Source organism: Mya arenaria, chromosome 16 (genome assembly GCF_026914265.1).
Source record: "Mya arenaria isolate MELC-2E11 chromosome 16, ASM2691426v1".
NCBI lineage: Eukaryota > Metazoa > Mollusca > Bivalvia > Myida > Myidae > Mya > Mya arenaria.
This window is the reverse complement of record NC_069137.1, coordinates 9,222,710-9,237,059: the sequence shown is the minus strand read 5'-3', so window position 1 is coordinate 9,237,059 and position 14,350 is coordinate 9,222,710. Positions and strand designations below refer to the sequence as shown.

General features: G+C 35.8%; 1 protein-coding gene across 7 annotated transcripts in view; it reads right to left on the bottom strand.

Annotated features, from left to right (window-relative positions):
* The window catches only part of LOC128222544 (uncharacterized), a 144,653-nt gene that overhangs the window by 100,215 nt on the left and 30,088 nt on the right, over nucleotides 1-14,350 (bottom strand). For 3 of the 7 annotated variants that reach the window (XM_052931596.1, XM_052931605.1, XM_052931606.1), the window contains exons 1-2: nucleotides 10,177-10,253; nucleotides 5,788-5,841 (exon numbers count right to left, since the gene is read on the bottom strand). The gene's annotated coding sequence lies outside the window, so the exon portion shown is untranslated. Of the gene's footprint in view, nucleotides 1-5,787; nucleotides 5,842-10,176; nucleotides 10,256-14,350 lie in introns of those variants that run through there. The other 4 variants (XM_052931597.1, XM_052931599.1, XM_052931598.1 and 1 more) reach the window with 3 other exon arrangements.

The window sequence follows — 14,350 nt, the reverse complement described above, 5'->3', positions numbered from 1 at the left end:
CTGCCAAAAATTCGCCATAAGACATCATCTTTTGAACGCAAATATGATAAACTTTGATCTGATCTTATTCAGCAGTCTAAAGCTGCTGTATTATAGATTGACAACTTTGTTTTTTTCATGAAATTATTCTTACATTTGATACATATTTCACAAGCGAATTAATTGAGGGAGGGTTGCTTACCCGGCGAGGGCCCCCGTGAAGATGTACATATATTATATGACATTATCGAATTCACACAATATTTGTCTTCGTGAATTTTATTTGTTTAACTAATAGCTACTTTGCCACAATTTTTGTGGTTTAAAATGCTCCTTAGAATCGTTATTATTATTTTAATACTGATAAAAAGGACGTGTAGCCGAACTACAGAATCAGAACATCCGACGTGCGACTATGGCGAAGAACCGATCTACTGGTTAATATATGGTGATAGGTTGTAAAGGTCCTATCCCTTACTAGATAGGCCTTCCTTAGTTTGAAAGGGTGCATCCTGGGTATTATATTATTTTTCTCTGATATTGACATACACAATTCATTTAGACACTAAAGAGGCGGGAGACAGATGAGGGTCGGACGCATCCCCCCCCTTTAAATGCCATTGTTGATACACTAAGGGGCAGTGGACATATGAGGGCCGGATGCATATCAACCCGCCCTCTTTAAATAATATTGTTGATACACTAAAGGGGCGAGGTCGGATGCATATCCAACTCCCACCTGTAAATGCTATTGTTTATACACTAAAGGAGCGGGGTAGAGATGAGGATTTGATGCATCTCCGCCCCGACCCTTAACTGCTATTGTTGATACACTAAAGGGGCGAGGGACATATGCGGGCCGGATGCATATCCACCCGCCCTCTTTTAATGTTATTGTAGATACACTTAAGGGGCGAGGCCGGATGCATCTCCATCTCCCACCTTTACATGCTATTGTTAATATACTAAAGGGGCGAGGCCGGATGAATATCCAACTCCCACCTTTAAATGTTATTGTTAATACACTAAAGGGGCGAGGCCGGATGCATCTCCAACTCCCACCATTAAATGCTATTGTTGATACACTAAAGGGGCGAGGCCAGATTCATATCCAACTCCCACCTTTAAATGCTATTGTTTATACACTAAAGGGGCGGGGTAAAGATGAGGATTGGATGCATTTCCGCCCCGACCCTTCAAATGCTATTGTTTATACACTAAAGAGGCGGGGTACAGATGAGGATTGGATGCATCTCCGCCCCGACCCTTCAAATGTTATTGTTGATACACTAAAGGGGCGGGGTACAGATGTGGGCCGGATGCATCTTCACCCCCCTTTAAATGTAATTGTTGATACACTTAAGGAGCGGGGTACAGTTGACGGCCGGATGCATCTCCAACCACTCCTTTAAATGTTATTGTTGATACACTAAAGGGGCAGGAGACAGATGAGGGCCGGATGCATCTCCACCCCCCTTTAAATGTTATTGTTGATACACTAAAGGGGCGGGGAACTGATGCGGGCCGGATGCATCTCCAACCACTCCTTTAAATGTTATTGTTCATATGTAATATGATATCGCTTTATGTGTTTGTTTTCGTCGAAATCACGATTTACACTCAAGTGTTCTTGAGTCATACTTTATAACGGAATAATTTGACAATTACTGAATTAACTTAGTCTTTTAATTTACTTTTTTAACCTATTCGACAAGGTTCCGATGTACTAGGGTGTGAGCTGTTGGCGATTAGAAAAGCTGACTGTTCTTCTTGTTAGACAATACATTTTATCTGTTTTCCTGATCTGAATACACGAAAATGATTACGTTCAAGCGTATTGGTTCTGATGAGGAACGGTAATCGTGCCTTTCAACATAAAGATACCATTATATTGAGCTATTGTTATTATAAACAAGACGTACGACATGCAAAACGTGTTATTATAAAATCGGTGTTGAACTTCAAACATGATTTTTTTTATATTTTTGAATTTTTAAACCAGCAGTTTTTAACAAACCGTCATTTTGATTGAGTACTGAAATTCAAACTTGCAGTACCTCAATATTTGCAGAACCTCATGATTGGCACATTGGAAATAGGCGTTCCGTCGATTTTAAAGAACATATGAAACCACTTTATTTTAGTTCTCTCTTCTGCAATGTTTATACAGTTGAAAAGCATAGTTATCTTATAACCCCTCCCCAACTGAAAACCACAGCTGCTTATTATTATCCGCGAACATTAGAGGACGAGCTTATTTCCTATCACGATCTGTATGTGATCTGATGGGTTTGTAACATTACACTCAAATGGATGTAGCTTTAGATAAAAGAGACAAAACTCAACCTTTGCAGGTAACGAAAGCGAAACAGTCACCCTGGTGAAAACTCTACACAGTGTGTGTGTTTAACTTATCAGGGTCACAAGATATAATACGAGTCGACATCAGGGCAAAGAGTATCAACGAATGAGTATTTCAATCATGGGTCAAACATTTAGGCGGTTGTGATTTAATAAAAACGTTTGAAATTGCCATCTCTGGTTGAAAAAATGGTTTCTTTAGGAAACGCCATGGCTGCAGGATGGAATTTCAAACAATGGCCAAAACACATATCAAGCATACATGTGTGCGATCAGATCTTTGTTAGCCTATTAAACTGCGAGTGTAGCATTGTTTGAATGTGTTAATTGAGTCTTCATGTCGTTCTCAATGATATATTTTGCAACTTAAGACTGAAATAGTGCACAAAATTGCACTAAATATGTTAACAAATAAAACTTTAACAACGTTAGAGGGGGTGCGCGTCGGGTGAGCCCTGTCTAAATTCGTTAGTACCAAGCCCAGGAGATAAAACAGAGCCCATGAAGAAATTGGGAAATAAGCTTCAATAATAAGGTAATACAATGAAGTAGAATGTTTGCAAACGAAATGTCCCTAGCACTGAATCATACATCATTTGTTTCTGCACTCATAAACTCATTTAAAGGTGTTTTTTAACCATAAATTCACAAAAGACATGTAGATAGATAAATATATATATTTCAAAATAAAATGTATCAGTTACACATTTGTTCAACAATATTTTTATAGTACAATAAGTATTATAGCCATGTCAATCAAAACTACGTGTTATTTATATCACAAAAAATAGTTTTAAATAACATTTGCGGGTGTGTAATGCCCACTGCCACTCACCCGAAACACTCCGCCACTTATTTGCTACGTTGACTCCGCCCATTCTTAATCGTTTGATGTTTTCCAGCTATAACATAAGTCGTTCAGAAGAGTCAAATTACAATCGTAAGTTTTATAAGGTCCCTGTTTGATGCCCTGTTTACGACATTCGATGAGATATGTTTACAATAATACGGCTTACATTATTCATACCTTATAATTTCAAACATAATTGGAACATATGAATAACATATAGAGGATTAAACACAAACAGTAACTTTTTTCTATGAAACACACGTCTAACATACACCTTTTTACACGTTCAATAAACGTGTTTTATTGGATTCACGCAGCCCGATCCACATCACTTTAACAGATGTTGTCCTCCTGTTTGTTAAATACACATGACCCGATCCGCTTCATTTTAACACGTACATTTCCCTTGTTTTCTATATAGCATGCACCCCGGATACGCACAACTTGAACACGTACAGTCTCCTTGTTTTCTATGTAGAATGTACTCCGGATAAAATCCATCTTAACACGTACAGTCTCCTTGTTTTCTATGTAGCACGCACCCCGGATACGCACAACTTAAACAAGTACAATCTCCTTGTTTTCTATATAGCACGCAGCTCGGATTCGCACCACTTTAACACGTACGGTTTCCTTGTTTTTTTATGTCGCGTCGACCCCTAATACACACAACTTTAATACGTACAGTCCCCTTCTTTTCTATGTAACATACCCAGATACAACCCACATTAACACGTACCGTCCCCTTGTTTCCTATGTATCACACCCCCATTGCTCACCACCGACCACTCACTTAGGGCTGCTTATTTCGACCCACATAGGTGTACACACTATAGCTAGGCCAATGAAACGAACTGACGTCAATTAAGTCATTGACACACTGTTCTACTTGTTTGTGATTAATTACATGCCCTATGCCAAACCCAAACCCGGATATTTTTTACTTGGAATAAAGCAAAAATACGTAGACAAAAAGGTCACGGTTGTCGGCCTAAGAATGATAATTAGATGCAATTTTAAGGACGTTTTGGGGGTAAACAAATACGGGCATTTATAATTATACGTCATTATACGTTTGCCAGTGTTTTATTATTGAACGTGTTTTTAGTGGGGGGTTTTGGGGGGTCGGGGGTAGGGGTCGCTTGGTTTACGGCTTTTAATCATTAAGACGTTTAGGGGTGGACACATACGGGTATATTCTATATAGCGGTTTTTAGGTAAACAAATACGGGTATTTATTATTTAGACCTTTTGGTCTGAATAAATACCAGTATTTATTTTACAACGTTTTGGTATTAACACATACGGTATTTATTATCAACACGTTTGGTCGGCCTAAAAGGATAATCAAACACAATTTTCAACCACCAAAAAAATAAAATGAATGAAAAACAAGAATAATAAAACAATATCCATGGGAAGTTGTTACCAGTGATCAGTGTGACAGTCGGTTGACACTTTCAACAACAACTCAACATTGCCAAGAAGGAACTGTGGTCAGACAAGCAAATAACATATTAGTTACAAACAATGGATTCATTAAAAATGTTTTGTGAGAAACCGTGTAGAAGAAATCCTGCAACTGACAGACAACCGGAAGTGGAGGTATTGTCCTACAAAAGAAAATCCAGGGGGCTTATTGCTTGGAGAATTAAATTCATCTAGGGATAGCTCTAGTAAGCTTTTGTCTGGGTTTTCTCCCACCAGTGCAAGAACCAACTGTAATGCGAGTGGTTTCTCGCTTGTCACTGACCGTTCCAAGGAGGTAATCCTATCCATTATAGATGCTTGTTTTGATGGGTGTGTTGTCTATTTGTGTTTGTGGTGTTCATTTTTTGTGTATATGGTGTTAATATGTGTGTGTGTCTTGTCCCATGAGGTTTGGGTACTTGCCTTGTGACTATAAACAAGGTTTTAGATTCAACTACTAGGCTTTGCCCTGTTGTCATTAAATAGTATAAACCAGTTTTATGAATAAAAATGCGGTCGAAACTAATAGCTATAACACAAACATGCTACTTAATATATACCCATTGGATTAAAGCATTTATGCATTTCAAATAAAGTAAAACTTGAACTTAACCATTAGTTCGTAATGATATGCAAGCGGCATTGAAATATGGCTGGGAGAGCATTTATTGTTCGCGGGGCATAAGAAATATCAAATGGATTACATGGGAAGAGCCAATAAGTTTAACATTGCTTGTTTGGCATTGAAATATGGCTGGGAGAGCATTAATTGTTCGCGGGTAATAAAAAATATCAAATGGATTACATGGGAAGAGCCAATAAGTTTAACATTGCTTGTTTTGGAGCATAAATTAAAGATTTTAAATGGAGCATTAACTAATTAATTGAGAAGTAATAATAATAAGGTGCAAGCATATTCTTTGCATAAAAGCACATTTTTATAGTGCTTGATTCATAACGTACAAAAACAGCCATTATGCCCCTTAATCGCTCATAAACTATGATTATTGGTAAATGCTGTAGTAGTTAAGGTCATCAAAACACAACATTGAAATTTGTTTTCAAATCTGTGCAAAAGGTATTCTTAACATGTTTTTAACAAATTAATTTGAATGAAGATTACTTACCTACTTCCATTTTCAATTCCAAATACTTTGATTCAATGGCGTGCTTTCATCCAACTGAAAAATAGATTAATGACACTTAATATTCTGATCGAAAATCCACAAACGTCTGTAAGAAAAAAAGCATATTGACACAAGTTTGATCGATATAAACGTCTTTTGTATATGATAATTATGAGTTTTAAAAGACCAAACCAACTTCAAATATATAATTGCATTCTCGAGGCGATCAATGTTACCCAATATATTGTAGAAAAAAGACCCGTTTTTTTAACGCCGAAACCAACTTCAAATATATAATTGCATTCTCGAGGCGATCAATGTTACCCAATATATTGTAGAATAAAGACCTGTTGTGTAATGACGAAACCAACTTCAAATATATAATTGCATTCTCGGTCAATGCTACCCAATATATTGTAAAAAAAGACCTGTTTTGTAACGACGAAACCAACTTAAAATATATAATTGCATTCTCAAGGCGGTCAATGCTACCCAATATATTGTAGATAAAAGACCTGTTTTGTAACCCCGTATTTTTTTTCAGGAGAAAAGAAAAAAAAAACAGTTGAGATTTGTATTTATTATCTAAATTTGATAAAGCATCTGCAAATAATATGTTTCAATCAACATCCAGGCCTAAAGTTTAAACAATCTTATACATTTTAAACCTAAGACATCATTTTTGTGTTTTATGAATTATGCAATTCATGTTTCCGGCTTCTAAAAGTATAGCAAAAACAGTAGGAGAAAAGAAAGTTCATGTAGTGATATTTCTTTTATTGGTTGAGTTTATACGTTACTAACAGCGCTTCACGAGTCGACGAACCATAATATATCATCAATACAACTCTATGCAATACACCTCAGTAATACGATGAAATGTGCATTGCGCTTGATGGATAGGTTAAACAAATAATTAAGAAGAATCATGTGGATGGTTAGATTTTCAGTAATTTGATAGTCGAGAGTAAACTCAGTAAATTATAAAGGGTTGTTATGTATTATTTATTAGGTTTTTATTTCTGATCTTGTAATAACTGATAATCATTGAGACAATTTTGAGGTTATTGCAAAACAGGTGTAATCCCCAAGAAGATTCAGGATTCAAAACGACTCGTCTTTCACTGACATTGAAAAGCGGTAAACAAATAATTTACTGGTAAGGCTATTTTGATGCGTGAGTTATTTGTTTGAGGTTTTTGTAGTTGTGTATGAAATGTTTATACGTTTGTGTCTCTAATTCATTGTCGTTAAGGCCCTTGTCTTGTGTCTCTAATTCATTGTCGGTAAGGCCCTTGTCTGGTGTCTCTAATTCATTGTCGGTAAGGCCCTTGTCTGGTGTCTCTAATTCATTGTCGGTAAGGCCCTTGTCTTGTGTCTCTGAACATAGTAATGTTTTAACTGTGCTCGTCTCTGTAGTTTCCATTGTATTTGTGAGAGTAAACACCGCGTGGTACATAGCATAGTAAGAAATCATTTACATCTGTATGGCAGTAATCTCGAAAATGGAAAACATAGTTACGAAGGACAGGCGTTTTGTATCGAAAAGTTTTTGGATGTTTAGTATTTCAATATTGTGCTGTCATCGTTGTGGGGTGCTGCCTTTAACGCAAAACATGATGAAGAAGATTACTAGGAAAGGAAATGCCGACTTCATTATCCCTGCTTTGTTGCGCCTCGGAATGAATACATTAATCGAGAGGATGTAAGCTATCCACTACAAAAATAAATATCATATTTCATTATTTAAATATTCGATCATTTAACTATAATTATACTGAAATGAATGTATTTAGGCTTATTGATCAGTCTTATTTTTAATCTTGACGTTTATCAAAATGACTTTTAGAAAGTTGATCAATAACAGAAGTATTGCAAATCCAATTTGTTTAATATTATAAAGAAACGTAATAATTACCCTCATTAGTCGGCGTCACTAATATTTAATTTAACACATTGTACCCTAAGATCTCCCCTTGTTAAAATGTTGCCTCAGATTTTCATTATTGTAAAGGACGCTCAGCACATATCACAAACTTGCATTCGAACTGCTAGGATCTGTAGCGTAATGGCCGGACACGGAGGAAGTCAATAACACCATTGAAGTATTACAGTGTCTTTCACACACAGTTAACACTAAATTTGGCAAGTGCCAGCAATTACAGGGTAATTACTACCGGAAAGCCGCTTTATCAATTCCAAAATACGCCGAATATCCTTTTACGAACGACGGATGGACGGACAGAACAACTAGACAGGGTGATTACTATGGGAGAGCCCCTTTAACAAGTCCTTATTACGCCGAATGTCTTGAGACATGTGCAAACGACGGATGGACGGACGGGACATTTAAACCGGGTCATTACTATCGGAAAGCCTCTTTCACAAGACGAGCGGAACGAATTGATCAGGTAATTACTACCGGAGAGTCGTTTTCAAATGTCCATATATCAACGCATGTGTTAAGCAAACGACGGATAAATGGACGGAGTAAATAAACAGGGTATTTTGTATCCTAAAGACGCCGCATTTCTTAAATACATGTTCAATATACGGATAGTCGGAAGGAACACAAAACCAGGTAAATTACTATAAGGAAGCCGCTCTCACCAGTGACTATGACGTCGCATGTCATGTTTCATGTGCAAATGGCGGATAAACGGTTGTAGCAAATAGGCATGTAAATTGTTAAAGGAGAGCCGTTTTTAAAAGTCATAATGACAATGCTTAAGGCGACGACTTATTTTTATTTGTATATACATGTAGCCATATATATTTAGTGGCTATTTACCAAGACTGTTCTATCCTGATCCTGTAGGTTCTTGTTTTTTTATGCTGGTGTAGTAATTTAGTATTTGAAAATCTTCTTGACTGAAACCATGAGGCGTCTACCATTGATGTTTGATATGTAGTCCCATGTGTAAGGTGTTGGTTATATAAACTATAATGCTCATTGTTTGAAATATAGTACTATGTGTAGTTTGGTTATCATACGCCAGACATGTAAATTCATATTGTATAAGTCTGATTTTACAGCATTGAGAAATTCAAAAGAGCTATGACGATTTTATCCTGCCACCTTAACGACGCTTTAACCATTTTCTATGCAGCTCGCAAGCTTTTTTTAGTCTTATGATTAAACAAGCCCATTCGATAGTGCCCCCCTTGTGGCATGAGCTTTTATCAATGCTTATAACACAGTTACCAACATTCCCCTGAATAAAGCCCTAGTCCATCAGCGCTTTCAGCACTTTGATTATTCTTTGTTTTCATAGTTTCGTTAAACAAAAGTATCGTATTGGTAACTTTCTATAGTACACGCCTGTAAAATCCCATACCTTACTCAGCAGTTCGATCTTTCATATTATAATTCTTAAAACAATTGACGCACAAGTAATCGAGTATGAGCAATTGTTCATGTTAACCAGTGTAGATAAACCATTGTCATATCGAAATCACATGTCCCACCTGTCCGTCATTCTGTCCTGGGCTCCTTCTATTTATTTCACCTCATCTTTTTTTGAGGTATTGATATCAAACTTCATACACATCAAGACTGTGTTTAGGAGAAGTGTTATGCAGATGAACCATTATTTTGTAAATGATAAAAGTAGTTCTCATATTTAGAAATATGGACTATAACATACTTGAAATAAGGCATGATCTTTCTTTTGTAAGTTTTAAAAACATAGTCCGTTGATATCGAATTGACTGTTATGTTAACCGTTGCTGTTTTAATAGCAGGGTAATAATGGATCGTGTATTGAATATTAAGTATAACCATCAGTAGTATTTGTTTAATCAGTGTAAGGAGAGTGAAGGAAAATATATACAATAATGTTTCATTTGTACATTTGAATTTAATTCCTCAAGAACATATATTTATTGAAATAGCACCATCCACGAAACATACCAGTGAAGTATCATCTAAATTGGACAGGTGTTTTAGGCGGGTATGCCGTAAGTTGTTGACGGACGACGGACGGACGGGCGACGAACGCCGGACAATGGGCGATAGGAAAAGCTCAGCCTGAGCACTTCGTGTTCAGGTGGGCTAATAACTTAGCATGTCTTGTTTCTAAACAAGATGTTTTATTTCTTTCTTTTTTTCTTTTGATGGTTTTATAAACAACCATAAACATTTCAAAATCCACAATAAGATTTTTTTTCTGACATTTAAGCCAACTATCTTAGCAATATGACTTGAAATCTACAATGAAAAACAAATCATCTTGATTCTTATATGAAAAGAAATTTACAATGAGAAATAAATTCATAAATATAAACGCTATTCGTTTTATTTCCCTAAATACATTTCCTTCTACTAACAGCAGAAACTAATACATGCAAAAAAACATTAAATAGATACAATTTGAATAACACACATACCTTTATCACATATTTGAGATAAATATTTCCTAAAATGTGAACTTAAACTACAAAAAACTTACGTCTTACTTTACTAAACGAATACTGTGTATTTATCGTGGCACAGCAGTGTTTACCTGGTATCCAAGGTGTGAATAATATAATTGCGAACAGAGCGTGTAAAGGAAGTGTCAAGTTTCGCTCATTTTCAATATCGTGGTGAAAAGAAAATAATGCCTCTTTGATATAAAATGTTTAAAGTTAAAAGTTTAGTTTATCATTTGCAGTAATATGATTTAAACATTATTCTTAATAACAGTAATTATCCCTGATGAAATCAAATATACTGATCTTTTTCTACGTGCATAAAACTGTACTATGTTTGGTATGCGTTCGAGTTCTCTTTTTCTTAATTTCTAACACTGTAATTGCTACCTCCGATTTAATTATCGCTTCTTTAAAATGACCCCATGACATAACGTGCACATTATTAAATCACACACAACGACACGCACGCGCGTGCGCACATGCGCACGACCGCATTTACACAAACACACACAAGAATTACTGCATATATTTGTTATATATGAGATTTCTCGATGGAGTTCTCGAAGACGATTGTCACTTGTCTCGCTGACTTAAGTTGGGTCTCGCCTCAAGAACTTCATCAAACGAGAGCATTGTGTAGGTTCGGGTTGTTCGTTAATTGTATACTCGTACATGCTTGTAACATGCTAGTTGAACGTTTATCAGGGTTTTAATGGGCTTTTGCCTCACGGGAATTATTAAAACGAGCTTCGTTTTCTTAATTTCGTTGTTCCTGCATAGCTAACTCGCTCGTACATAAATGCGTATTGCCAGTTTAAACATTTTGCAAATGGTCAGTGCTTGTGTCCTTCTTGGATAGACACCCCTACGGTCTTGGTCATTTTCTGCGTGAACTAGCGAGCACATAATTGACAAGATGACGAGCATATTATGGTTGTTTTCCTAATATGTTTGTTGCTTATGAGGCATGTGGTAAACGTTATTCTGCCGATTACAGTTTGAAGAATCCTATGTTATGAAACACTGCTGGTAATGCAAAGAATTTGAAAATCGAACATTGCAATTTCGAAATGCAATTCGTTCTCAAGTTTGATACACTGAAATTCGCAAATCAATAGCTTCAAATTTAAGACCGGGCAATAATCGGGCTTCACAAAAACTTTAAACGTTTAAAATTCTGTTTGGTCATATTTAATATCAGGTGGTACGCAAGATCGTTTTACATATTGGTTAAATCACGATTAAGAGCATTATTTATATCTAAATACGAGAAGATAATTCGAACGTTTAAAGCTCAATTATCTATACTTGTAATACAAGCCGACTTGTTCAAGCCTTGGAGAACATTTTTAATATGAATATCCTTAGACTATGAATGTTTGCTCATTTGAATAAACTATTCAAATTAATTTCTTTAACAAGCAACCTTTAATAACGTAATTTGAAGTTATTATTCAGACATTCAACATTTTTGGCAGCCTGTTTGCTATTTAAGTGACACCGAACCATATCAAGTACCGTTTCCGTGGCCTTGTAGTTAAGGTGTCCGCATACGAAGCGGGAGGTCGTGGGTTCGATCCCAGGCCGCGTCATACCGAAATACGTTAAAGGTAGGTACAAATAGCTCCCTTGCCTGGCGTTCGGCATTTAAAGGGTAGTGCTTGGAAAAGTGGTGTACTCAGTACTAATTCAACCCAGGAAAGTTGTATCCCGTATAACGGTGCTTTACACCGAGCACGTAAAAGTACCAAGAGGTATCTTCGCAAATAGCTAGGGTATCGCACCCGGATTTCTTGTATCTCACTCTGTTTCTTCAAGTCTTCCAATGTCTGGATTTGACCGCGAATTGCTGTCACTTCTATTTCATGTCACTTATGACATTGAACCACAATTTAAGTCGTGATGGCGTCACGGCGGGGTCAAGCCATAATGCAGCCAATGGATGCGGGCAGATCTACTGATAAACTCAAATAAACAAACAAACATCAAGTACACTATTGTCGCTGTTCCGTATGTGTCAATCATGTAGGGCTATTATATGTTAACTTTTTCGAGCGCATGTGCCCGTGTCAGATAATGTGAACTGATCATGTCCTACTTGCGTGAATTCGATATATATCTGTGAAGATTTAAGTCAGTAATATAATCAACAAAACATATTAGAGCCCTGCAACATGTATAATTCTTACAGGTTAAAGTAACGAATAACGTTTGATAATGATACGGGCCCCTGGTATTGTTTTTCTACTCGTATGTTGGACTATCGTTGCAATCCAATCAAATAAAACAGTGAACAATGAAAGATAATGATTTAAAATGATTGACGTTCATTTATATTTATATGAAAAACTTTAAATCACATGTTCTATTTATTGTATTCCTTTAATGTTTATATGAAAAACTGGATTTTTTGCAGAGAAGTATTGCAATGATTTTTTTTTCGATTATACCAGATTATAAAAACAGGATTCCATCAGTTAAAGCGTTCTACCCCGTCGATTTCTAATTCGATTCCTTCAAAAAAGACCAATTCCAAACTTAAGAATATTCAACATTTGTAATTATAACGAAAATCGGACCATTTAAATTTACATTTCAGATATCAAGCATGCATATCGTCAAGTTCACATTAATACAACTTAAACTCACGCAATATTTGACCGTCATTTTTTTCTCAAATTGACAGATAATTTATTATAATGCAAACAAAATGAACGAGGCTCTTCTCTTACATTTTGCCAACAGGCTTTACCTTTAAACCACTGAACAATACTTTAAATTTACAATCCAACTAGGCAAAAATGAATAACTCATGAGAAAGCTTGAAATTAAATCTTCATAAAAGGTTAAGGGTCAGATTTAATAAACATCGGCTGTATATTATGAATCTTCATATCGATATATTTTTGCTTAAATATTCCCCTTGTCTTCCTTAAACGTGGTTATCATATTAAAATACCTTAAATGTTATACCCGGAGCGTATCCAGGATTTGACGTTAGAGGTGGTGTAACTTAGGAGCGTAGGCTTTTGACATGCGCCGCTCCCACCGAAATGAAAACAGTTTGGTATTAAGTATTTAGTATTACTCCCTAAATTACATTTTAGCAATTTTCAAGTCCGAAAGGTTGCATTTTGGGCGTATTTAATTATTTTACATTCCTATATTGCATTACCCTCCCACTCTCCAACACACACACACCCCTGGACCCGCTTTTGTTTACTGATTTATTCAGTGTATGACATAAGTATTGTAATATCATTTACTTTTACCCAGATACTACCTCATAGTCATTTGACATTTATACGCCCCGCCTCTATAACGTTCTGTTTAAACTCAATATCAAGATTTCCGTTCAAGGTGGAACATTTAATATATTTCAAAATTGTTTGGATCGAAACGTATAAAATTTAAGAATTTTATAAAAAAGAAATGTTTTATTTTTTAAAAGCAAATATAAAAGAAGAAATTAAGAAGAAACTTGACTATACAATATGTAAAGGGCAGAACTAGAGGGATATATGCAACAAGACACCAACCCTGCACAACAAGACTTTAGTGAGTAGAATCAGTGATTCGATTATGTCCTTGTCATATCAATTGAACGAAACCACTCGTAAAGATTGTGTCATTTAATAAATAGTAATTATTTCATTGTACGAACTAACCTTCTTATACCAGGATTTGTCATCAATAAGAAATATCGATCAAGGGTTGTAAAGCATTAAAGATTAAGCCAAAGGAATCATTCATTGCTATTTTCTTGTTCATAATGTATTGGATTTCTTTACTGTGAACCAAACATTTTAAAAGATGTATGCATGAATATTAATATCATTGAATAAATGAATACCTTATATACACAATCTCCGAGTTACAAGTACTCTTGGACGAGTATATTTAAGGAATGAATTGCGGGGTTGATGTCATTATCGGGGTATGAACGCAATTGTGCTGGTCAAAGTGTGTGGTGTCCGAGAAATGGAAGTTCCGATATAAATATTTGATAATAGGTCAGGAATGTATCTAAAACAATTGCTGTTAATGTTCATCGCATTTATTGATGATAAACAATATGTTCTTTTGATAATGAAACCCCATGCTTTTAAAACCTGAGTAATATTTGACCTCGTATGGTGTCCATACG